Source organism: Rhinopithecus bieti, unplaced genomic scaffold, assembly GCF_001698545.2.
Source record: "Rhinopithecus bieti isolate Rb0 unplaced genomic scaffold, ASM169854v2 scaffold_42041, whole genome shotgun sequence".
Classification (NCBI taxonomy): domain Eukaryota; kingdom Metazoa; phylum Chordata; class Mammalia; order Primates; family Cercopithecidae; genus Rhinopithecus; species Rhinopithecus bieti.
This window is the reverse complement of record NW_016817412.1, coordinates 539,928-566,341: the sequence shown is the minus strand read 5'-3', so window position 1 is coordinate 566,341 and position 26,414 is coordinate 539,928.

Sequence of the window (26,414 nt, the reverse complement as noted above, 5' to 3'; positions counted from 1 at the left end):
AAAAAATGTGTACTGGCGTAAGGATAAATGTGTGTGTGTGTGTGTGTGTGTGTGTGTGTGTATTTTAACTAAAAAGGATTAAAATCCCCAAAGTAAACTTTTGCATGTATGGTGAATCAATTTCTGAAAATGGGGCCAAGACAATTCAAAGAAAAAAAGCATAGTCTTTTCAACAAATGGTACTGGGGCATTTGCATAGCCACATTAAAAAGGAAAAAGACCCATTTCTCACACCAGACACAAAATCTACAAAAATTGGATCACAGACCTAAATATAATAACTCAAATTATAAATGTCCTAGGAGAAAAAAAGTGTATGTATATAAATATATCTTTATGATTTTTGGTTACATAAAAGTTTTTTAAATACAACACCAAAAGCATAATGAACAAAAGAAAATAGACACAATTTGGGTTTAAGATTCATTGTGCTTCAAATGATATGTCATTTACAAGGTGAAAAAGCACCATGGAAAGAAAGATATTTACAAATAATGTATTTGATAAAGGAAGGACTTGTATTTAGAATATATGAAAATTATTACAACTCAATAATAAAAAAAAATTTTGAAAAATGTGCAAAAAATGTGAATAGACATTCCTCCAAAGAAGACATACAAATGGTCAAATGCACATGACAAGGTGCTCAATATCATTAGACATCAGGGAAATGCAAATTAAAATCATAATCTTATAGTAAATCAAAACCATAATCTTCCCACCCAATAAAATGGCTAGAAAATAAAAAGTGTTAGCAGACAGCAAAAAGTGTTGAAAAATGGAAACCCTTGTATAATCCTATATATAATTAGTATAAACTAAAATCCTGTTTATAATTAGTATAAACTAAAATAGTGCAGCCACTTTGGAAAGCAGTCTGTTTATTCCTCAAATGTTATACATGGAGTTATCATATAACCCAACAACTTCACTCCTGCTATATCTCAAGATAAATGAAAATATATTTTCACACAAAAATGTGTGCACAAAAGTTTGTAGCAGCACTGTTTACAATACCAAAAAGTGAAAACAAACCAAATGTCCATGCACTGATAAATGAATGATGTAATATTCATATAATAAAATATATTTTTTAATGTTTTGGTGAGTACATAGTAGGTGTATATATTCGGAGGTCAAGCGATGTCTTGATACAGGCATGCAACATGAAATAAACACATCATAGAGAATTGGGGTATCCATCCTTTCAACCATTTATCCTATGAGTTACAAACAATCTGATTACATTAGCTATTTTAAAATATACAGTTAATTTACTATTGATTATAGTCACCCTGTTGTGCTATCAGATAGAAGGTCTTATTCATTCTTTCTAATTTTTTGTACCCATTTACTATCCCCAATTTCCCACTATCCCTGCAACACCCTTTCCATCCTCTGGTGACCATCCTTCTACTCTCTATGACCATGGGTTCAATTGTTCTGATTTTTAGATTCCACAAATAAGGGAGAATATGCAATATTTGTCTTTCCGTGCCTAGATTCATTCACTTAAGAATCTCTAATTCCATCTGTGTTGTTGCAAATGACTGGATCTCATACTCTTTTATGACTGAATGTACTCCATTGTGTATGTGTACCAATTTTCTTTATCCATTTATCTGTTGATGGACATTTAGGTTCCTTCCAAATCTTGACCATTGTAAACAGTGCTGCAACAAACACAGAAGTGCAGATATCTCTTTGACATACTGATTTCCTTTTTGGGGGTTATATACCGAGCAACAAGGTTGCTGAATTGTATGGTAGCTCTGTTTTTAGTTTTTTGAGAAATCTCCTAACTGTTCTCCATAGTGATTGTATTAATTTGCATTCCTGGCAGGGTGCAGTGACGGATGCCAAATCTCAATACTTTGTAAGGTCAAGGCGGGCAAATCACTTGAGCCCAGGAGTTCAAGGCCAGTCTGAGCAACATGGTGAGCACCCATTCCTACAAAAAATAAAAAATAAAGTGTAGTTTACATTCCTACCAACAGTGTACAAGGGTTCACTTTTCTTCACATCCTTGTCAGCAGTTGCTATTGTCTGTCTTTTGGGTATCAGTCATTTTAACTGGGGTGAGATGATATGTCATTGTAGTTTTGATTTGCATTTCTGTGACGATCAGTAATGTTGAGCACCTTTTCCTATGCCTGTTTGCCATTTGTATGTATTCTTTTACGAAATGTCTGTTCAAATCTCTCGCCCATCTTTTGATCAGATTATTAGATTATTTTCCCTATAGAATTGTTTGAGCTCTTTATGTATTTTGGTTAATTCCTTGTCAGAAGGGTAGTTTTCAAATATTTTCTCCCATTCTATGGGTTGTCTCTTCGCTTTGTTGGTTGTATCCTTTGTTGTGCAGAAACTTTTTAACTTATGTGATCTCATTTGTCCATTTTTGTTTTGGTTGCCTGTGCCTATGAGGTATTGCTCAAGAAATTTTGCCCAGACCAATAACCCGGTTGTTTTCCCAGTGTTTTCTTGTGATAGTTTCATGGTTTGGTGAAGTTTCATTAAATTTAAATCCATTTTGACTTTATTTTTGTATATGGAGAGAGATAGGAGTCTAGTTTCATTATTTTGCACATGGATATCCAGTTTTCCTAGCACCATTTATTGAAGAGCCTGTCTTTTCCCCAGTGTAGATTCTTGGCACCTTTGTCAAAAGTGAGTTTATTGTAGGTGGGTGGATTTGTTTCTGGGTTCTCTATCTGTTCCATTGGTCTATGTCTGTTTTAAATGTTTGGCAGAATTCAGCAGTGAAGCCATCAGGTACCGGGATTTTCTTTACTGGAAGACTTTTTATTAGGGCTTCAATCTCATTATTCATTATTTATCTGTTCTGGCTTTAGAATTCTTCGTGGGTCAATCTTAGTAGGTTGTATGTGTCTAAGAATTTATCAAGGAATTTGTCCATTTCTTCTAGATTTTCCAATATATTGGCATACAGCTACTCATAGTAGCCACTAATGATCCTTTGAATTTCTGCAGTATCAGTTGTAATATCTCCTATTTCATTCATGATTGTCTTTTTTTTTAATCGTCTCTCTTTTGTTCTTGGTTAGTCTGTCTAAACATTTGTCAATTTTGTTTAATTTTCAAAAAATCAACTTTTAGTTTCATTGATCTTTTGTGTTATTTCAATTTCATTTATTTCTGCTCTGATCTTTATTATTATTTTTTTCTACTAATTTTGGGTTTAGTTTGCTCTTGCTTTTCTAGATGCATCATTAGATTGTTTATTTGAAGATTTTCCTCTGTTCAGATATATGTGCTTTCAGCTATAAACTTTCCTCTTAGCACCACTTTTGCTGTAACCCATAGGTTTCTGTATGTTGTGTTTCCATTATCATTTCTTTCAAAACATTTGTCAATTTCCTTCTTAATTGCTTCATTGACCCACTAGTCTTTCAGGAACATATTGTTTAATTTCCATGTATTTACATAGTTTTTAAAATTCCTTAATTCCATAATTAAATTATTAATTTTCAGTTTTATTCCATTGTTGTCAGAGAAGATGCTCAATATTATTTCAATATTTTTGAATGTTTTAAGGCTTGCTTTGTGACCTTCCATATGGTATATCTTTGAGAATGATCCATTTGCTAAGGAAAAGAACAGGTATTCTGCAGTTCTTGGATGAAATGTTCTGTAAATGTCTATTAGATCCCTTTCATCTATAGTGCAGTTAAAGTCTGATGTTTCTTTGTTGATTTCCTGCCTGGAATATCTATCCAGTCCTGGATGTTGGGAGCTGAAGTGTCCAGCTTTTATTGTATTGTTACTATGTCTCTCTTCAGCTCTAATAATTTTCTATTATATATCTGTGTGCTTTAGTGTTGGGTACATATATATTTAAAATCATTATATTCTCTTGCTGAATGCACCCCTTTATGGTCATATAGTGAACATCTTTGTCTTTTCTTACAGTTTTTGTCTTGAAAACTAGGCATTCAATTTCATGTGTGGCAATCTTATGTAAGTATAATGACGCTTTCTCTTTTTTGTTTTCCATTGGCATGGAATATCTTTGCCATCCCTTTATTTTCAACCTATATGTGTCTTTATAGGTGAAGTATGTTTCTTCTAGGCAACAGACCAATTGGTCTTGTTTTCTTTATCGATTAAGCCAGTCTATGTCTTTTAATTGGAGAGTTTATGCCATTTGCATTCAGTGTTATTACTGGTAAGTAAGAACTTACTCCTGCCATTTTGTTATTTGTTTTCGGGTTGTTTTGTGGTCTTCTCTTCCTTCTTTCATTCCTGTCCTCTAGTGAAGATGATTTTCTCTGGTGGCATGATTTAGTTTCTTGATTTTTATTCTTTGTTTATCCATTGTATGTTTTTTGGTTTGAGGTTACCGTGAAGCTTGCAAATAATATCTTCTAACCCATTATTTTAACCTAACAATTTAACAGTATTTTGATAAACAAACAAACAAACAAGCAAATAATAATAATAATAATAAAACCTCACCTTAACTTCATCTCCTCACTTTTTAAATTTTGTTTCTATTTATATCTCATTGTATGGCCTATAGCTTGAAAAGTTATTGTAGTTATTATTTTTGATTGATTCATCATTTAGTCTTTCTGCTTAGGATAAGTTTACTTTACATACCACAGTTACAGTGTTATAATATTCTGTTTTACTGTATACCTACTATTGCCAGTAAGTTTTTTACCCTCGGGTAGTTATTTATTGCTCATTTATGTCCTTTTCTTTTTAGTTGAAGTACTCTCTTTACCATTTCTTGTAGGATGACTCTGGCATTGATGAAGTCCATCAGCTTTTGTTTGTCTGGGAAAATCTTTAATTTGCCTTCGTGTTTGAAGGCTATTTTTACCAGATAAACTATTTTAGGGTAAAAGTTTATCCCCTCTCATCTCTTTAAATATGTCTTGCCATTTTTTCCTGGTCTATAAGGTTTCCACTGAAAAGTCTGCTGCCAGATGTATTGGAGCTCCATTGGGTGTTGTTTGTTTCTTTCTCTTGCTGCTTTTAGGATCTTTTCTTTATCCTTGACCTTTGGGAGTCTGACCATTAAATGCCTTGAGGTAATCTTCTTTGTGTTAAATCTGCTTGGTGTTCTATAACCTTCTTATAATCAAATATTGATATCTTTTTCTGGGTTTGGGAAGTTTTCCATTATCATCCCGTTGAATAAACTTTCTACATCTGTCCCCATCGCTAGCTCCTCTTTGACACCAATAACTCTTAGATTTAGTCTTCTGAGGCTATTTTCTAGGTCCTGTAGGTGTATTTCATTGTTTTCTATTCTTTTCATTTGTTTATTTTGTCTCCTCTGTGTATTTTTAAAGAACCTGTCTTTAAGGTCACTAATTCTTTCTTCTGCGTGATTTATTCTGCTTTTAAAGGACTCTGTTGTATTCTTCTGTATGCTAATTGTATTTTTCAACTTGAGAATTTCTGCTTCATTTTAATTATTTCTATGTCTCAGTTAGCTATATCTAATAGAATTCTGAATTCCTTCTCTGTGTTATCTTGAATTTCCTTGATTTTCCTCAACACAGCTATTTTGAATTCTCTGTCTGCAAGGTCACATAAATCTTTTTCTCCAGATTTATAGTGCTTTATTTAGTTCATTTGGAGTAGTCATGTTTCCCTGGATTGTGCTGATGCTAGTAGATGGACTTCAATGTCTCAGCATTGAAGAGTTAGGTATTCATTGTAGTCTTCACAGTTTGGGCTTATTTGTAGCGGTTCTTCCTAGGATGGCTTTCCAGTTACTTAAAAAGGCTTGGGTGTTGTAATCTAAGCTATATCTGCTTGGTGCACTCCCAAGCCAAGTAATGCTGTGATTCTTGCAGTCTCATGGAGGTACTGCTTTGATGGTTTTGGACATGATCAGGGAGAATTCTCTGGATTACCAGGCAGAGACTCTCATTCTTTCCCTCACTTTCTTCTAAACATACAGAGTCTCAGTCTCTGTTCTGAGCCATCTAAAGCTGAGGGTGGAGTAACATAGGCACCCCTGTGGTCACCACCACTATGACTGTGCTGGGTGAGACCTGAAGCCAGCACAGCACTGGGTCTTACCCAAGACTGGCTGTAACCACTCCCTGGCTACTGTCTATGTTCACTCAAAACCTTGGGGCTCTACAAATCAGAAGGTGGCAAAGCAACTGGCCTTTGTCCTTCTTTTTAGGGTGGTGAGGTTCCGCAGGCCCTGGGTGGGTCTAGAAGTTGTCCAAGAGTGAGGGACTACAGTCAAAAATGTTAGAAGTATACCTGGTATTCTATTGTATTGTGGCTGAGCTGACCCTCAAACCGTAAAGAAGAAGTCCTCACTCTTCTCTTCCCTTTCCAAAGGCAGAGGAGTCTCTCCTCATAGCCACCACCACACCTGGCCACAAGGAGTACTACCATACTACACCATGAATGTTCCCTTTAGTTCCAATGTCTCTTAAGGCAACTAGTGGTAAATGCTGCCTAGCCAGGGACTCACCTTTCCGGCTATGGGCTCCCTTCCAGCCCATAACAGGTCTAGAAATGTCATCCAAGAATCAAGTTCTGGAATCAGGGACCCCAAGAACCTGCTTGGTGCTCTATGCCCCTGTAACTGTGTTGGTACCTAAGGTACAAGACAAAGTCCCCTTTACTTCTTCCTCTGCTCTTCTCGAGCAGATGTGTTTTACCCTATAACCACCACAGCTGGTAATGTGCTGAGTCTCCCCTGAAGCCAACAAGTCTCAGAGGCTCACTAAGGCCCTCAATTTTGTACCTTGGTATCATTCCTGGCTATTCAGTGCCCAAGGGCTCTACAGTTAGCAGGTGATAAATGGTAAAAGGACTGGGTTCTTTCCTTCAAGGCAGCAGTCTCCCTACTGGCCCAGAATGTGTCTAGAAATTTGGCCTGGGAGCTAGGGCCTGGAACATGGGCCTCTTGACTGTGACTGGGGCCCTATCCTGCTGTGGCTGAGCTGCTATCCAAGATGCAAGACAAAGTCCTTCCCCACTCTTCCTTCTCCTCTCCTTAAGTGAAAGGAAGGGGTCCTTTTTGGAGTCATGAGCTGTGCAGCATGGGGTTAGGAGAGAGGCGATGCCAGCACTCCCTTGGTTACTCCAACTGGTGTCTCAGTAGGTCGCATGAACCCCTAGTCCACTGTCTTTTGGCCTAGTTCAGCCCTAGGGCTTGACTTGAACTTGCAGTCCTGATGGTCTAGACTGCCTTTCAAGTTTGCTTAGAGACCAAGAGCACATTATTCCTAGGTGGTGAGATTTGGGGGCACTCAAGTTCAAGTTCAGACCACTAGGATTGGTGATTCCTCTCTCACTAGGGCTCATTTAAATGCTCCCTTGTGGGAAGGCATCAGCTGAGTTGGTCCCATTTTCTTTCTGTTCTAACAGGACAGCACTGAGTTTACTCCCTCACAACTGCTATATTCTACCTCCCCCAGTGCCCAGAGATGCTCTCTGCATCATGTTGCTGCCAGGGGTTGGGGAGGGCTGGTGTCGAGGATTCAGGAATATTTTTTCTATCCTTTCAGTGCCTCTTTCAGTGATATGAGGGTAAAACCAGGTACTGTGAGTGCTCACCTGAATTCTGGTTCTTATGAAGGTGGTTTTTTCTGTGTAGATTGTTGTTAACGTAGTGTCCTTGCAGGCAGGACGATCAGTGGAGCTTTTGATTTTGCCATCTTGCTCTGCCTTTCCCCATGAAATAATTGATAATAAAAAACACTGATACTGGCATACCTTGCTTTCTTTTGTTTCACTTGGTTGCACTTTATAGATATCATATTATTTTTTTCAAATTAAGGGTTTGTGGCAACCCTGCTTTGTACAAGTCTATCTATTGGTGCAGTTGTTTCCAACAACATGGCTCACTTCATGTCTCTGTTTTACATTTTGGTAATTCTCACAATATTTCATACATTTTCATTAGTATTGTATCTATTATGGTTATCTTGATCAGTGATCTTTGATATTAGTGTTGTAATTGTTTCTTTACCAATTACATATAATCGATAAAGAGTATTTGTATTTTGAATGTTCAACCAATTGGCCATTCTTCCATCTCTTCCCCTTACTTTGGGCTTCCCTATTTCTTTAGACACAAGAATATTGCAATTAAGCAAATTATGACCTTGTAGTGTCTTCTACATGCTTACATGAAGAGTTACATGTGTCTCACTTTAAATCAAAAGCTAGAAATGATTATGCTTAGTGAAGAAGGCATGTCCAAGGATGAGTCAGGCCAAAAGCTAAGCCTCTTGTCCAGACAGCCAAATAAAGAGGATAAAAAATTGACAAAATGAAGGAATTTTTTTAATGGCATTAAAAGATAACTGTCTTAAAGTACAAAGAGTAGCTATACACTGTTTTTAACATATAAAAAATAAAAGGTTTAACAAGATAACACAGAGGACAAAGGAAGAAAATGGAAATATAATGTAGGTCATTCAACTAAACAGAAACCAATATGATAATATTTCACAACAGACTGATTACATTTATATAGATAAATGATAGATAGATAGATAGATAGATAGATAGATAGATAGATATAGAAATGGAACAACTAGAAAAGAGCTAGCAAAAGTAACATTTAATTATATTAATAATTATATTTAGTGTGAATGTTCTAAATAGGCCAATTGTGAAATACTGATTATCTGAAAGAATACAAAAGATGCCACTACATGTTTTTTCCAAGATACTCAGTTTAATATCAAATAGATTAAAAGTAAAAGAATGGAGAAAGATATGACATGCGAACAGTGAACAAAAGAAGGGTGAGGTAAGAATATTAATGTTAGATAATGTAAAGTAGACTTTATAATAAGGCATATTATCAGGACTAATTAAGGATATTACAAAGTTGTAAAAGTGAATTCTGTAAGAAGACATAACAATTCTCGATGTGTATACTCAATACAATATATCTTAAAAATAATTGAGGGAGGAAATGACAGAACTAAAAGGAGAAACAAGTAAATCTGTAATTACAGTTGGATAGTTCAACACCCCACTCTAAGTAATTGATAGAACAAGTAGACAGAAAATCAGTATAAATATAGAAAACCTCAGTAACCCTATCAACCAATAAACCTACTTTAATGTTGTAGAACACACTACCCAACAACAGAAGAATATGCATATTTTCAAATGTGCACGTAACATACACTAAGGCCATATTTTGAGCCAGTAAACAAGCCTTAACAAATTTCAAAGAATATAAATCCTATAAGGCATTCTCTGTCTATAATGATAATAAACTAGAAATTAATAACAGCTTGGATACCCCAAATATTTATAAATTAAATGATACATTTGTAAATAACTCATGGCTCAAAGGAGAAGTCAAAATCAATTAAAATATTTTGAGCTTAATAAAAATTTAAATACAACATATCAAAATGTGTAAGATATGGTTAAAATAGTACTTAGATGGAAATTTATAACTTTAAGTATTTATATTAGAGAAGACAAGTCTTAAATCAACAACCTAAGCTTCTCCCTTTAAAAAAGCATACAAGGAAAAGAGAAGCAAATACATGATTTTACAGCATATAATTAACAGTTTATATTTCACAGATTGCAGAATTCAAGGTCAATATCCAAAAGTTGATAATATACCTATGTATCATGATAAAAAAAATAGGAATTTAATTTTAAAACAAATTTATAATAGCACTTAAAATGAAATAGATACATTAGCTAATGAAAGGAGCATCTATATAATGAACACCTACACACCCGATTAGATGAAAGAATATCGAATTTAGGATTTAAATAAAGGAAGTTATACTTGGCTTTAAAGATTAAAAAGAAATATTTTAAGGGGGTCCAGTTCCTCCATAATTGCGAGGTCTATACGAGTTTAGACCCACCCAATCTTAATCAAAAAGCTAGGGGAAATCATTTTACATATCAACGAAACCTGGTTCTAAATTTCTAATAGGTAAACCAAATTAGGGAATATTTATTTTAATAAAAATATTATTATTATTTATAATGGATTTCAAATTAGATAACCTAATCATTTATTGTATATATTTAAAGACAGTAGAGTTCAGCTGACTCTGAATGTTGAGCTATATATCTAAGTGTACTTGTATACGTTTTTGTATTTATAAATGTATAATTTTACCAAGCTCTAATTCTTGAAAACACTACTTTTCCCAAGGGCAGAAATTTCAGCTATGAATTTCAAATGTGAGATTTGATGTAATACAAAAGGTCAGATGTCACAAAATCAGCATTTTTTTACATTCAAAAATTTCAAACACAATTTTCTAGGCTCAGTAAAACACAAAATTGGAGAGGCAGACTGTGTCTCAAACTTCTGCTTGAGATTTGTTGTTGTTATTGTTTATTTATATATTTATTCATTTTAATGACATACAGTGGGCCTCAATGCAGGTTACACATCTGCAGGCTTAATCAACCAAGAATTGAAAATATTAGAAGAAGAAGAAAGTGGAAGAAAAGGAGGAGGGGGAGGAGGAGGAGGTGGTGGCAGCGGCAACAGCAGTGGCAAAAGAAAGAGGTAACAACTCAATAAAAAATAACACAAATACAAAATATAACAACTCTTATATTGTATTAGATATCATAAGTAATCTGCAAATGATTTAAAGTAACGTATAAATGATTTAAAGACATTGTGCATTGGTTAGATGCAACTTCTGTGCCATTTTGTGTAACAGACTCGAGCATCAACAGATTTTGGTATGGTGGGTTGGGGATTGCAGGTTGGATTCTGGAACCAATACCCCATGGATAACTGAGAAGAGACTGTATTGGGTTGTGTCCTAGGAAACGCCTGGAATATTCTTTCTTCATCATATTCCTGGAGTTCCTCTGAGTTCTTAAAGAATTGCCTTAACTGGAAGTCTTTTTTGAACTATATTTGTAGTTTAACTGGGATTACTCAATCAGCAAGCTCAAAATAACAAAAGTAGCTTAAAATGGGAGTTTACTATCTTAAACAATACTAATTTCAAAGGTAGATGGTCATTCCAAAATTGGTTCAGGGCTCAAGAGTCTTAAAACTCTGAATTTGTTTCTCTTGTCCCTTGGTTTTTCTTTTAGGATCATATAGATAACCATAGTAATTCCGCTAACAACTGCAATCCAATCAGAAGTGGAATAAAATAATTCTGTAATTCTTTATGCCCATCTCATTCTTTTATCAAGAAGGAAAGTCTTTCTCAGAAACTTCCTTTCAGGTTTCAGTCATAACAGAGTATTTGACCACTTGCAAAATATAAGGAAAGTGGAATTATTATAGTTATTTACACTAATAATAATTTATTTTGGGGTTGTCTACAGGTCAGTATTCCCTGCAAAGTGACCCACGCCCAGACAAAATTTGGGTTCTGGAAAAGTAAAAGAAAATATAAGGTGGTAGATAACCAGCAGTGATTATCACTTATAAATATCAATTATAATCTTTGATTTTTATATCTTTTCTTTCTTCTTGTCAGTTTGTACACTCTTTAAATCAGGCACCATTTCTTACTGTTTAGGGGCCTGCAATGCCTAGTAAAATGCTTGCCATATAGAAGGTATTTAATACGTATTTATTGACTATTAAATAGATGAATGTGGCTATATTGAAAGTGTGTACATTGTACTTACGTGCAAATCAAAGTAATATTTATTGTTAAATGAACTTAAGAATCTTTCCTATAAATGTTCATACCAGCTGATATCAAAAAAGAAAAATTATTAAATTTGCAAATTAAAAGTAACAATGTCTTTTGAATAATCATTTTCTTCAGGGATTTTTTTCCACATTCTCCAATCTAACGTGACATCTAGAGGAAATGGGGAAACTCCTGGATACACATCTGGGTTCTTTCTAGTCTCTGTTGTAGGAAGGCTGGTCTTGGCTTATTCTTGGCACCAGCACTTCTCTATTGAGGTGAAATGGATACTGCCACATTCTTTTGGATGATGTGCTGTTGCCATCATCCAGACCATTGGCAAAGTCTGTGGCCCTTGCCCTAGATCAGAAAAGATCCTTAGCTCAGTGGTGCCTCATTTTTACCCCAAGTTTCCTCTAATCATCTGGTCTTCTTATCATCTATGCCATCCTGTGAGGGAGGCAGAAGCTAGAGGCTGCTTCTCCATACCATGCAGCTCTATAAAGTCACTCTGTGTCATCAACTTCTCTCAGCCATTGGTCAACTACCATATGGGTAACATTGTACTATCACATCATACTGAATGTGAAACTTAGCTAATACACACATATTTTTCCACTTTACATCTCGAGTATCAAGGAATACACACACGACTACACACACACATACACATCACTACCACCGTCAACAACAGCAATACCGAGAACAACCACCTAAGATATTCCTGAAGTTTCACAACGGGAGGAAGGAAGGGTACTTGAAGAAGTCACCCACATGCTTGCCTCGGTCAACTCACTCCCTTTTCTGACTGCAAGTTTTTTTCTTTTTTGTTTTTCTATCTGTGATGGAAACTTTTTTTCATTATAATCTAAGTTCTGTACCTATGGCTTGTAATAAAACATTATGTTCCATTCCCCAAAATTTGCTCTTAATATTTAAAGGAGATTTTTGAAATTTAGAAGTTTCTCTTAACTTTCAAAAAGCACAGTTTTCTAGGATATATTCCTCCTTTTCTTTTTCGTTTTTTTTCTTTTGAGACAAGAGTCTCACTCTGTCACCCAGGCCGGAGTGCAGTGGCGCGATTTCGGCTCACTGCAAGCTTTGCCTCCCAGGTTCACGCCATTCTCCTGCCCCGTAAAAAAAATACTTTTTTTTTTTTTTTTATGTATTTTGTATTTTGTATTTTAGTAACATGATGAACAGGTATCATCGTGTTAGCCAGGATGGTCTCAATCTCCTGACCTCATGAACTACCCACCTCGGCCTCCCAAAGTGCTGGGATTACAGGCGTGAGCCACCACACCCAGCCATATTCCTCCTTTTCTGAAAACATTGAAACTCATTGATTCAGTTAATAAAGAAGAGTAGAGAATCATAATTTTAAAATAAATGAAATAATGTATGCTTTAATCTTTTCAAATTTATTGAACTCACTGCAGAATACATGAATGAAAATTTTACTATATGGTGTGGGGTTAAAAGCTTGAAAAGATAAAACACCACCCACAAAGCCATTACAATCCAATAATATAAATAAATACAATATATAATCCAATAAATGTCAGTTTATAAAGAGTGTTTGGGGAGTTTAGAAAAGATTTTAGTGCCATATTTTGTTACCTGTTATTGGTACAATGCTCATGAGCTAGCGAATCAAGCACCTTGTTCATATTTTGGCTATTCAGAGGATAGAGAACATTTTCATAAAGAAAGTAAAATTTGAAGTGGACCCCAAAGTAAAGATGGATAAAAGTCAATACTTTCTGGTATGGAGGAAAATATAAACAAAAGCATCATTGTGGACTTATACATGCATATTTGGGACCAAAACAAGGTGGATGGATTTGATGGAATCATTAGAGCATAAATAGGACAATGTGAAATAACAACAGGATAAGAAGTTGAGGATAAATAAAATAAACTGTTTACAACAGATTTTATAGCCTGGACTTTACAAGCAGCAGTAAAGAAATAAAATTTTCTAACAATGTGGTAATTTTCTCAGAGCTGATCCTTAAACATGTTACTCTGATGTTGCAATGAACAATGACTGGGATAAACCTTGAGACTAAAAGCACTTAGAAGGCAGATTCTGAGTCTAAATTAGAAAATGCAATGGCATTGGAAGAAAATATTGATATAGGCTGTTATTGACATAAAATTACCCAGATTTTACCAACCAGAGATGGTAGTGTGGAGTAGGGGACAGATGAGAATGGAGTTAAGGGTGACTCCAATATGTCCAGCCCAAGTAGCTAGAAGTATGATAGAATTTACCTATGAACACAAGTTAAGAAGTTAGATACTTTAGTGGGATCAAAAGTTTACTCTCATATTCATTCATAAATCCAAGGAGATTTTAATTTAGAACATACATAAATTCTAATGAAAATATTGTGCAAGAAGCAAGAGTGTAAGACAGAATGTGTTCAGAGTTAATGGCAGAGGTCTAAGGAAATTAAGTTAATTCAAATTGTGTCAAATTGTTTTCTATTTGTTACAAGATTCATAAAGAGTGGAAAATATAGAAAAGTTATTGGTGATTGAAGAGACTTTAAGATTTAAGAAAGGAAAGGAAATAGAAATAAGCTCCCAACAACTTTGCCTGCATAATTTTAGGATTTTCTCTAGATGCTTCCCTGGAGCTTGGCCCTTTAGTTGATTGGCATAAAAGAAGGAAAATAAGGAAACATAAAACATAAAACATTATGTTCCATTTCCCAAAATTTGCTCTTAATATTTAAAGGAGATTTTTGAAATTTAGAAGTTTCTCTCAACTTTCAAACAGCACAGTTTTCTAGGATATATTCCTCCTTTTTCTTTTTGTTCTAAGGAAAGGGGAAATTATGCACTCACAAATGAGACTTAAATACAAATTGCCTGTAAAAGGCCATTTTTGTTGTGTCTTCAATAGGCTCATACCTTGAAGATGAAATCTGCTTAACTCTGGGGGGTGTTCAATAATTCCTCTCATCTCAGGGAACACTACAAGGTCTACCTAAAGGACATGATCAATAATAAAATGGGCATCTCTCTCTCATGACCTGCTTTGTTTTCTCATCCTCGCGATCAAATCTACTCACCTGAGCCCAACTCTTCTCATTTGTTTTGCAAGTACCTATACTTGCTATAACATTCATACATTAGTAAGGCAAGTATTATTTTTGCATTTTTTGACATAATGTTAATTCCTAAATTGGAGTTATCCGTGTGACTGTTTGCTTCATCCATTGTTTTGTGACCGATCTGGGGACTGCCTGGAAGAATAACTAAACATTGACAATATCACAAACATATATAAATGAATACTAACATTGTATTTTCTGACTACGTCGCAGAGGTTTTAAGAAAAGTATATAAATCACCTATTTGTATAACGCAATAATAGGTAACCATTCTATAAATCAGGTTTTTTTTCAAGGTGAGAATGTTACTGTAAAGGCATAACCCTATCCATCTGGGAAATTAGAGAACCTTTGGGTCAAAAATTGCTGTGATCTCTGAACACTTAACATGTTCTATTTGGAGAGCAATTTTACCCAAGGAAGGCAAGTCCAGCAGTTTGTTAGGATAGGGACGATTTATGTCATGGTAAACAATAACCTCCATATCTCAATAGCCTAAAAAAGCAGAGGTTTACTTTTCACTCATGTATATTACTTGGTTACTGACTACAATAAATAGAAATACAGTTTTCAATTGATGAAGATTTTTCAAGTAATTCTGAGGTTTAGGCTGGGGAAATCCAGTTCACTTTAGGGCACTGGAATGGTTGTATATGTTTCTCACATCCCTATGATCTATTCTATAACATATAGTGATGATTGAGGAATTATGCTAAGCAGCTTGCAATGTTTCTTGTTTAATGCTTACAATAATGTCCTGAGAAACTGTTCAAGTAAAATCATATGGCTTGTCTAATATCTCAGTGCGTAAGTGGTAGGTTTGGACTATGAACAATAAGCACAAAGCATGAATGTACATTGATTATCATTCTTATGAGATCATAAATTCATAGGGGCAGATATTGTTACCAGCTGTCTTTGTAATAACTATAGTATCTAACAAAAGAGATCAACAACTAATTCCTGAACAAATAAATTAATGTATAATTAAATAATGTGAAGAATTTTCTATTATTTATAGGATAAATCCGCATAGATAGATAGATAAGCCATAAGATTTTCTCTACAGTTGCAAGGCCCACATATAACAATATAAATATGAATTTAAAACATGGAATGGTATTATACATTTTTAAAATGATGGTTTCATTATCTTGGAAAAATTATGCAAAGCACAAATGTTTAACAGCAAAGACCCATGGAAGTAATAACCTAGAAAGAATCACTGACCTTAGACAAGCTGCGAGAAGAGATAATCCTATAGGTTATGCAGTAGCTGCTCTTTAATGAGTAGGCCTGATGAGACAACTCATAGAGCTCTAGCTGTAGACTGAGAAATCTGAAGCCAGAAATAACCTAAGGCACCTTTGGTCCCTATCTGAAGTCGAATGCTGTCTATTTTTCAATAGCAGAGTGTGTACCAAAAAAAGAAAGAAAGAAAAAGAAAAAGATAAGCTAATTAAGCAAAAGAAGGGATTAATTGAACAGAAATGATCAAAGTAAAGTTTGGCTAAGCTCTTGGTGAAGAAAGGAAAGGAGAGTAGTCATTACTAAGAATAATAATTATCTTGCCTTATATAGCAGAGAGAAAAGGAGCAAGTTTGGTGACATGCTATTAAACTTTCAATAATGAGCATAACTTGATTGTATAACATTACCCAGGTAACATTTTAACTTTTTAGGATCATCTTCAAATATCCCTGGAAAGGTTAGATAAATATTTTCTATGTAAAGGATGTTCGGCCGGGCGCGGTGGCTCAAGCCTGTAATCCCAGCACTTTGGGAGGCCGAGACGGGTGGATCACGAGGTCAGGAGATCGAGACCATCCTGGCTAACACTGTGAAACCCCGTCTCTACTAAAAATACAAAAAACTAGCCGGGTGAGGTGGCGGGCGCCTATAGTNAAAAAAATACTTTTTTTTTTTTTTTTATGTATTTTGTATTTTTGTATTTTTAGTAACATGATGAACAGGTATCATCGTGTTAGCCAGGATGGTCTCAATCTCCTGACCTCATGAACTACCCACCTCGGCCTCCCAAAGTGCTGGGATTACAGGCGTGAGCCACCACACCCAGCCATATTCCTCCTTTTCTGAAAACATTGAAACTCATTGATTCAGTTAATAAAGAAGAGTAGAGAATCATAATTTTTAAAATAAATGAAATAATGTATGCTTTAATCTTTTCAAATTTATTGAACTCACTGCAGAATACATGAATGAAAATTTTACTATATGGTGTGGGGTTAAAAGCTTGAAAAAGATAAAAACACCACCCACAAAGCCATTACAATCCAATAATATAAATAAATACAATATATAATCCAATAAATGTCAGTTTATAAAGAGTGTTTGGGGAGTTTAGAAAAAGATTTTAGTGCCATATTTTTGTTACCTGTTATTGGTACAATGCTCATGAGCTAGCGAATCAAGCACCTTGTTCATATTTTGGCTATTCAGAGGATAGAGAACATTTTCATAAAGAAAGTAAAATTTGAAGTGGACCCCAAAGTAAAGATGGATAAAAGTCAATACTTTCTGGTATGGAGGAAAATATAAACAAAAGCATCATTGTGGACTTATACATGCATATTTGGGACCAAAAACAAGGTGGATGGATTTGATGGAATCATTAGAGCATAAATAGGACAATGTGAAATAACAACAGGATAAGAAGTTGAGGATAAATAAAATAAACTGTTTACAACAGATTTTATAGCCTGGACTTTACAAGCAGCAGTAAAGAAATAAAATTTTCTAACAATGTGGTAATTTTCTCAGAGCTGATCCTTAAACATGTTACTCTGATGTTGCAATGAACAATGACTGGGATAAACCTTGAGACTAAAAAGCACTTAGAAGGCAGATTCTGAGTCTAAATTAGAAAAATGCAATGGCATTGGAAGAAAATATTGATATAGGCTGTTATTGACATAAAATTACCCAGATTTTACCAACCAGAGATGGTAGTGTGGAGTAGGGGACAGATGAGAATGGAGTTAAGGGTGACTCCAATATGTCCAGCCCAAGTAGCTAGAAGTATGATAGAATTTACCTATGAACACAAGTTAAGAAGTTAGATACTTTAGTGGGATCAAAAGTTTACTCTCATATTCATTCATAAATCCAAGGAGATTTTAATTTAGAACATACATAAATTCTAATGAAAATATTGTGCAAGAAGCAAGAGTGTAAGACAGAATGTGTTCAGAGTTAATGGCAGAGGTCTAAGGAAATTAAGTTAATTCAAATTGTGTCAAATTGTTTTTCTATTTGTTACAAGATTCATAAAGAGTGGAAAATATAGAAAAGTTATTGGTGATTGAAGAGACTTTAAGATTTAAGAAAGGAAAGGAAATAGAAATAAGCTCCCAACAACTTTGCCTGCATAATTTTTAGGATTTTTCTCTAGATGCTTCCCTGGAGCTTGGCCCTTTAGTTGATTGGCATAAAAAGAAGGAAAAATAAGGAAACATAAAACATAAAACATTATGTTCCATTTCCCAAAATTTGCTCTTAATATTTAAAGGAGATTTTTGAAATTTAGAAGTTTCTCTCAACTTTCAAACAGCACAGTTTTCTAGGATATATTCCTCCTTTTCTTTTGTTCTAAGGAAAGGGGAAATTATGCACTCACAAATGAGACTTAAATACAAATTGCCTGTAAAAGGCCATTTTGTTGTGTCTTCAATAGGCTCATACCTTGAAGATGAAATCTGCTTAACTCTGGGGGGTGTTCAATAATTCCTCTCATCTCAGGGAACACTACAAGGTCTACCTAAAGGACATGATCAATAATAAAATGGGCATCTCTCTCTCATGACCTGCTTTGTTTTCTCATCCTCGCGATCAAATCTACTCACCTGAGCCCAACTCTTCTCATTTGTTTTGCAAGTACCTATACTTGCTATAACATTCATACATTAGTAAGGCAAGTATTATTTTGCATTTTTTGACATAATGTTAATTCCTAAATTGGAGTTATCCGTGTGACTGTTTGCTTCATCCATTGTTTTGTGACCGATCTGGGGACTGCCTGGAAGAATAACTAAACATTGACAATATCACAAACATATATAAATGAATACTAACATTGTATTTTCTGACTACGTCGCAGAGGTTTTAAGAAAAGTATATAAATCACCTATTTGTATAACGCAATAATAGGTAACCATTCTATAAATCAGGTTTTTTTTCAAGGTGAGAATGTTACTGTAAAGGCATAACCCTATCCATCTGGGAAATTAGAGAACCTTTGGGTCAAAATTGCTGTGATCTCTGAACACTTAACATGTTCTATTTGGAGAGCAATTTTACCCAAGGAAGGCAAGTCCAGCAGTTTGTTAGGATAGGGACGATTTATGTCATGGTAAACAATAACCTCCATATCTCAATAGCCTAAAAAAGCAGAGGTTTACTTTTCACTCATGTATATTACTTGGTTACTGACTACAATAAATAGAAATACAGTTTTCAATTGATGAAGATTTTCAAGTAATTCTGAGGTTTAGGCTGGGGAAATCCAGTTCACTTTAGGGCACTGGAATGGTTGTATATGTTTCTCACATCCCTATGATCTATTCTATAACATATAGTGATGATTGAGGAATTATGCTAAGCAGCTTGCAATGTTTCTTGTTTAATGCTTACAATAATGTCCTGAGAAACTGTTCAAGTAAAATCATATGGCTTGTCTAATATCTCAGTGCGTAAGTGGTAGGTTTGGACTATGAACAATAAGCACAAAGCATGAATGTACATTGATTATCATTCTTATGAGATCATAAATTCATAGGGGCAGATATTGTTACCAGCTGTCTTTGTAATAACTATAGTATCTAACAAAAGAGATCAACAACTAATTCCTGAACAAATAAATTAATGTATAATTAAATAATGTGAAGAATTTTCTATTATTTATAGGATAAATCCGCATAGATAGATAGATAAGCCATAAGATTTTCTCTACAGTTGCAAGGCCCACATATAACAATATAAATATGAATTTAAAACATGGAATGGTATTATACATTTTAAAATGATGGTTTCATTATCTTGGAAAATTATGCAAAGCACAAATGTTTAACAGCAAAGACCCATGGAAGTAATAACCTAGAAAGAATCACTGACCTTAGACAAGCTGCGAGAAGAGATAATCCTATAGGTTATGCAGTAGCTGCTCTTTAATGAGTAGGCCTGATGAGACAACTCATAGAGCTCTAGCTGTAGACTGAGAAATCTGAAGCCAGAAATAACCTAAGGCACCTTTGGTCCCTATCTGAAGTCGAATGCTGTCTATTTTCAATAGCAGAGTGTGTACCAAAAAAAGAAAGAAAGAAAAGAAAAGATAAGCTAATTAAGCAAAAGAAGGGATTAATTGAACAGAAATGATCAAAGTAAAGTTTGGCTAAGCTCTTGGTGAAGAAAGGAAAGGAGAGTAGTCATTACTAAGAATAATAATTATCTTGCCTTATATAGCAGAGAGAAAAGGAGCAAGTTTGGTGACATGCTATTAAACTTTCAATAATGAGCATAACTTGATTGTATAACATTACCCAGGTAACATTTTAACTTTTAGGATCATCTTCAAATATCCCTGGAAAGGTTAGATAAATATTTTCTATGTAAAGGATGTTCGGCCGGGCGCGGTGGCTCAAGCCTGTAATCCCAGCACTTTGGGAGGCCGAGACGGGTGGATCACGAGGTCAGGAGATCGAGACCATCCTGGCTAACACTGTGAAACCCCGTCTCTACTAAAATACAAAAACTAGCCGGGTGAGGTGGCGGGCGCCTATAGTCCCAGCTACTCCGGAGGCTGAGGCAGGAGAATGGCTTAAACCTGGGAGGCGGAGCTTGCAGTGAGCTGAGATCCGGCCACTGCACTCCAGCCTGGGAGACAGAGCGAGACTCCGTCTCAAAAAAAAAAATAAAAAAAAAATAAAAAAAAATAAAAATAAAGGGTGTTTCTCTAAACCCCAAAAAACACTATACAATACCCTAAAATATAAACTTACAACTCTCACTTCAGAGTATGACTCTGAATTATAACACATTTCTTTGCTGATCACAAGATTCATAGAATTTATATTAAACATAGAATTATATTAAACATTTATCTAGAGTAGTATATGGAACAATTTCAGCTTCTCTGCCTCCAGCATCTTACAGATTCTTCTGTAATCCCATGGTTGATATTTGTTTTCATATGTCCCATTGTGGCCTCCAAGATATCCCCCTTTTCTGCATCAATTAAATACAATACAAGCTGAATTCTTACCTAGGCATCACATTGTCATATCCGGAGATTAAAGATTTAGGATCTGGGAAACAAAAACTTAATTTGCCTCGTAACATTCTTTGGATTATATTCAAAGTCACAAAGATTCATGCTTTCTGCATTAGCATTTAAGTAATTTTTAGGAAATTCTTCACTATCACTATGTCCTTAAATGTCCTTACACCTGTACTAGGTAGTCCAATGAACCCTAGCATATAAAATTGCCTTTCAAAGAAATTATGATTTGCTAGAAAACAAAACTAGCACATGAAAAACAATAACAAGCATTATAATTACAGAGAAGCCATTCTTCTTAAGTTGGCTAGCAGAGTGGGATAAACATGGGCCAAGGCTGGAAGTCCAGCTCTGCCAGTTGCTAACTTCATAACCTTAGACAAAACCCACAACTTATCTCTGTTTCAGCCTCTGTGTTTTATAAATGAAGACTGTAACTTGTGGTGTTTCCAGTGGTTGCAATAGGGGCCTGTGTGACATCCACAATTGTTCTCCTAGCCTCCTAGAAATTCTGCAAGTTACCTAAGGTACAAATTACAATGACAGTAAAATGACAAGACAGAGAAAATATGAATATGAGAGGCTTTTTAAAGGAAACGTGACAGGGCATGATGACTAAAAAGGGTCTTTGTTTAATAAAAACGTTAGCTTAAAATGAATTACTCTAAGTCGAGGAGAATAGAGACTCATTGACAAAGGCAGAGGAGTTAGGTATAAGGACTGGTAAGTGAAGATTAAGGAAGGAAAAAGTAATGTTCCAAATGAACTTGTTTAATCTAAATAGATTTAATTTAAAATATGACATGAAAGTTTAGGAAGCTATTTACTAAAGGGAGTTAAACCTGGGTATAGCCATTTCTTTGAGATGAAGCAACACCATAATAGAAATTGCCACCACATAACTATTCTTTTTGAAAGGAGAATCGATAGTATATTATTTCCATCTACATCATAGCATATCTCTAGTTAGGTAAGTTCATTTTTCTTTTTAAAACTGACATTAATTGTCCTCAACTCAACTTTAGAAACACAATACATTAAGAAAAATAGAATCTAAATATTGTTAAAATACATAAGCCAGCTCTTGCTCATATTCACAAGATAGTAAATTCTTGTGAAATGCTTTAGCTTAATGGTGGCATATAAAAATAAAAATATACAGTATCACTACTGAGTTTGAATGCAACACATTCATTCATTAGAGCTTCATACCATTAAATTCAATCTAGTGTGGGATACAGGAACACAATATGTAATATTTAATACATGAGATGCAAGGCAGATAAAAGGACTTGAGAAACAACTGGATTCTGCCAGCTAAAATATGCATCCATGCTTTCTGCTTCCTGTGTTGGCATTCAAATTGTAGTAAGGGCTAAGAAAAAGTTACTCTTTGATCACCCACCCAAGAACTCATTTTTACTCACAATTAGATGTTGGGATGTTGAAACTGGAATTTTAGAAATGTCAATACTGCTGCTAATCAAGATGCTGAATTCATATTGATCTACTTAAAATAGAGATTTTTCATAATATGCACACCACTATATGCCCTTTCAGAAACCCATCAAACCATGGTTTTAAAAAACTGAGAGCCAAGTCATATATATTTGTATGTGTGTGTATATATATATAGTATATATATAATTTTATGCCCTGAGTACCTGATATGGTTTGGTTGTGTTCCCACCCAAATCTCAACTTGAATTGTATCACCCAGAATTCCCACATGTCGTAGGAGGGACACAAGGGGAGGTAATTGAATTATGGAGACTTTATTACATAAAATAGTACAGTCTTTCCTGTACTATTCTTGTGATAGCGAATTAAGTCTCAAGAGATCTGATGGGTTTATCAGGGGTTTTGACTTTTGCTTCTTCCTCATTTTCTCTTGTGGCTGCCATGTAAGAAGTGCCTTTCACCTCCCACCATGATTCTGAGGCCTCCCTGGCCATGTGGAAGTGTAAGTCTAGTTAAACCTCTTTTTCTTCCCAGTCTAGAGTATGTCTTTGTTAGTAGAGTGAAAACAGACTAATGTGGTATCTTCTAAATGTAATTTTCACCCCCCTCCAGTGACATACAAAATCATATATATTTTTTCATTTTTTAGTGAACTACCTTATCACGAATTGGGAGATGACATGATTATGGGGAAAAGCCACAGAATTAACTTTAAGATTCTGGATCTCTGTCTTTTATCTGATGCTTATTTGGTCTATTTATTCATAGTCAAAGTTTCTTGGGGATTAGAAGGGGACAAATATTTGCATCATTCAATTAAAAATGTAGTTAGGGGAGTTCAGGGTCACTCAGGGTCAAAACAGATGCTTTCTGGCCATTTTGATTAGCACTTTGTTTTTCGAACATTGCCTTGAACAAAGTAGCTGTGATTTCAGTCAAATATTTTTTCTGCATGTCTTGAAATAAATTCTTATCTTTCTGCAGTACCTTATGGTTTTCAAACACATTGTTTTATTTGTTCCACAATGCAGCACTAACAGGTAAGAAAGATAATAAATGCTTTCAGTCTTTTGCTTCAGCTGGAGTTTACCTGATGACAAGTAACTCATCTTCTCTCCTTACATTAGTTTCTTCATTAACAGTGTTTAAAGCAACCTGGTAGAAATGCAATAACAGGATACATTAAACTCTGTTTACCATATTGATGTCTTTTGCCTACACTGCCTCCCACCCCTCAATCTACTTTGGATTTTAGAGTCTAATGCATATTTTGTCTGATAAATTTCTTTTCTCCCTTAGCTTCCTAATGATTTTCCTAGAGCTCTATTAGAAAACTGATAAAAAGAGAGGAGATGCTATAGCATCTATGGGCATAGAAATGGCAATTCTGCCTTGGGCCACCATAGACAATAGAATCAGGCTAACCCAAAGTTCTATTATCCTCTTGACTCACCTTAAATGTTAGAACTATTGACCCTTTGTTTATTATGAATAAATCTGTGCTCATGGCTGCTTTCATTTTCAACATTTTTGATAAAAGCTTTTGTAAACTCTATGATTTAAATCCTAAAAAAGACAAAATAATTTGGTGAAAATAATGTGACTTATTCATTATCCAGTAGATAACAAATTAGTATCTTATCTCTACATCCACATAGAATTAGACATGGGAATCTGATATGAAAAGGAACTTCTCTATGTATTTTTTCATTCACAGAAGTGGCTATCAATCATTCATTATTCAACAAACAAGAATTAAGCTCCTATTATATAAAACACAGCTTGTCTCTTTTTACATTGTCAAATGGGGGAAGAATTATAGGAGTATATATTTGGAAGTGGAAAAATTCTACTTCCAAGGACAAATTAAAAACTACCTGTAATAGAAGGTTGTATTGAATGTCTTGTTTGTCCCTCCAGACCCACTTTCCACCTTATTTACCCTGCTGTTAGCTTCAGGAGGTTGATCTACATGGGATGCATTCTTGGGCTGCCATCTGGGTTTGACCAATAGGGAGGTTCCCGAGGGCATGACCAGAGTGAGGTCAGGTGTTTACTTTCCTCCAGTTTTTCTTCTTCCTCTCCCTCATTTAGCTCCATCTCTCTATTGATGGCTACAGCACCATCATGTGGCTGTCTCCTAAAGCTCTTGATCTGGCAAATTCTTCCTCCCTTTGCTTCTTTATTCATAGAAGAAGAAACTCAGTTACTGCTATTCCTAGCCCTAAGGCACCACGCTATCCCTTATTAGCTTCTGTAAACTCTTCTGTGGCAGTTTAAAACATGTGCAAATCTTGTGTCACTTCTCCTATTGATTGCGATGGGTAGGACACTTCTACTTGAATTTGGGCTGATCTTAGCGACTTGTTCAAAACTTGCTCATAACTAATGAATACAGCAGAACCAGGATTCTGCGCCTTCCAAGGCTATCTCATAAGGACCATTCTACTTCTGCTTTACTTGTTAGGACACTTGTGCTTGGAGCCCTACAAGGCCATATAAAAAAATCTGCTAACCTGTGGAAAGCTCCTGTGATGAAGCCCAACCAGGCCACATGGAAAGAACACATGTACATGCTCCAGGCAATAGTTCCAGCACAAATGTAAACATGTGAATAAAGATGCCTTCCAATGAAACTAATCCCACCCATCAAGGTTATCTCTCCAGCTTTAAAGCCTCAGACATCATGGAGCAGAAAAGAATCTCTGTGCCTTTCTCTAATTCCTGACCCACAGAATCCCTGGGTATAATAAAATGGTTATTATTTTATGTCACTAAGTTTGGGGTGGTCTGTTACACAGAGATATGGTTCAGAGCACTACACATGTCTTTGTAAATAGTCCTTTTATTCAATTCTTCTCTAATTGCCCAGTTTGAGTGGACTGCCTATTTGGTAGAATCTTGAGGATACAAAAAAAAAATTCCAAGTGTCGTATGAGGGGTATGAACCAACTCCTGTAGGAGTTAGAAGATAATTCACTACTTGGCATAATCAGGAAATTCTCCACATGTCTGATTTTGTAGGTTATCAATAACATCTCTTGAATTTTGCTGAATGAGGAAGTGAGATTTTTACTAGGCCTTGAGAAACAGCTGTGATTAGGATGGGACGATATGAGAAAGCATACAAAGGTAGGCAGAAAGAATAGTAAAATAAACAGCACAACAGCAAGAACCTACACTTAAATAATTAATTTCATAATAGAACAGTCAACTGGGCATTTAGGCTTCACCTTGCCGCCAGGGTGACTTCTCTACATATTTTTCAGTCATTCCCCTTAGTGCTCAGGTGAAAATGCAAAGTTCTTAACATTGCACTCTAAATCCTTCTGGATTTATCTGCCTTTCTGACCTCATCTTTTCTTACCAGGTGTCCCATTCCCACCTGTATTGTAGCCACATTAGCTAACCACAGATTCAGCCTGTATGCCTTTATCATTTTGAACATGCACCTCTTTTTTTGGCCTAGACTGTTCTACCCCTTCACCTTCTTCCTTCTAACTTGCATTCACCTTTCAAAAACAAAACATGAGTCTTCTTCATTAGTCTTCCGAGACACTTTCGATGTGACCTATTCATTACCCTAATTGTTTGTATGACTTCGTGTGTTCACCCGTATTGTAGCACTTATAATATTGATTTACAAAAGCTTTTGTTATTTTGGTCTGGCTAGATCATAAACTTCTCAGACATGGACAGGAATTTAGATCTTATTATGCTTGGCAAAATAAATTAATTACTGGGATGAATTAATGGTTGAGTAAATAGTACTCAGTACTCAATTAATGGAGAGTAAATATTAGAGTCGTGAACTGACAGGTTTTGTGCAATAGATTATCTGTCCCCATGACTTGACACTTGTTTCTGTTCACTCCAGTGGACCTGGCACCTAGAAGACTGTCCAGAACAAATTTG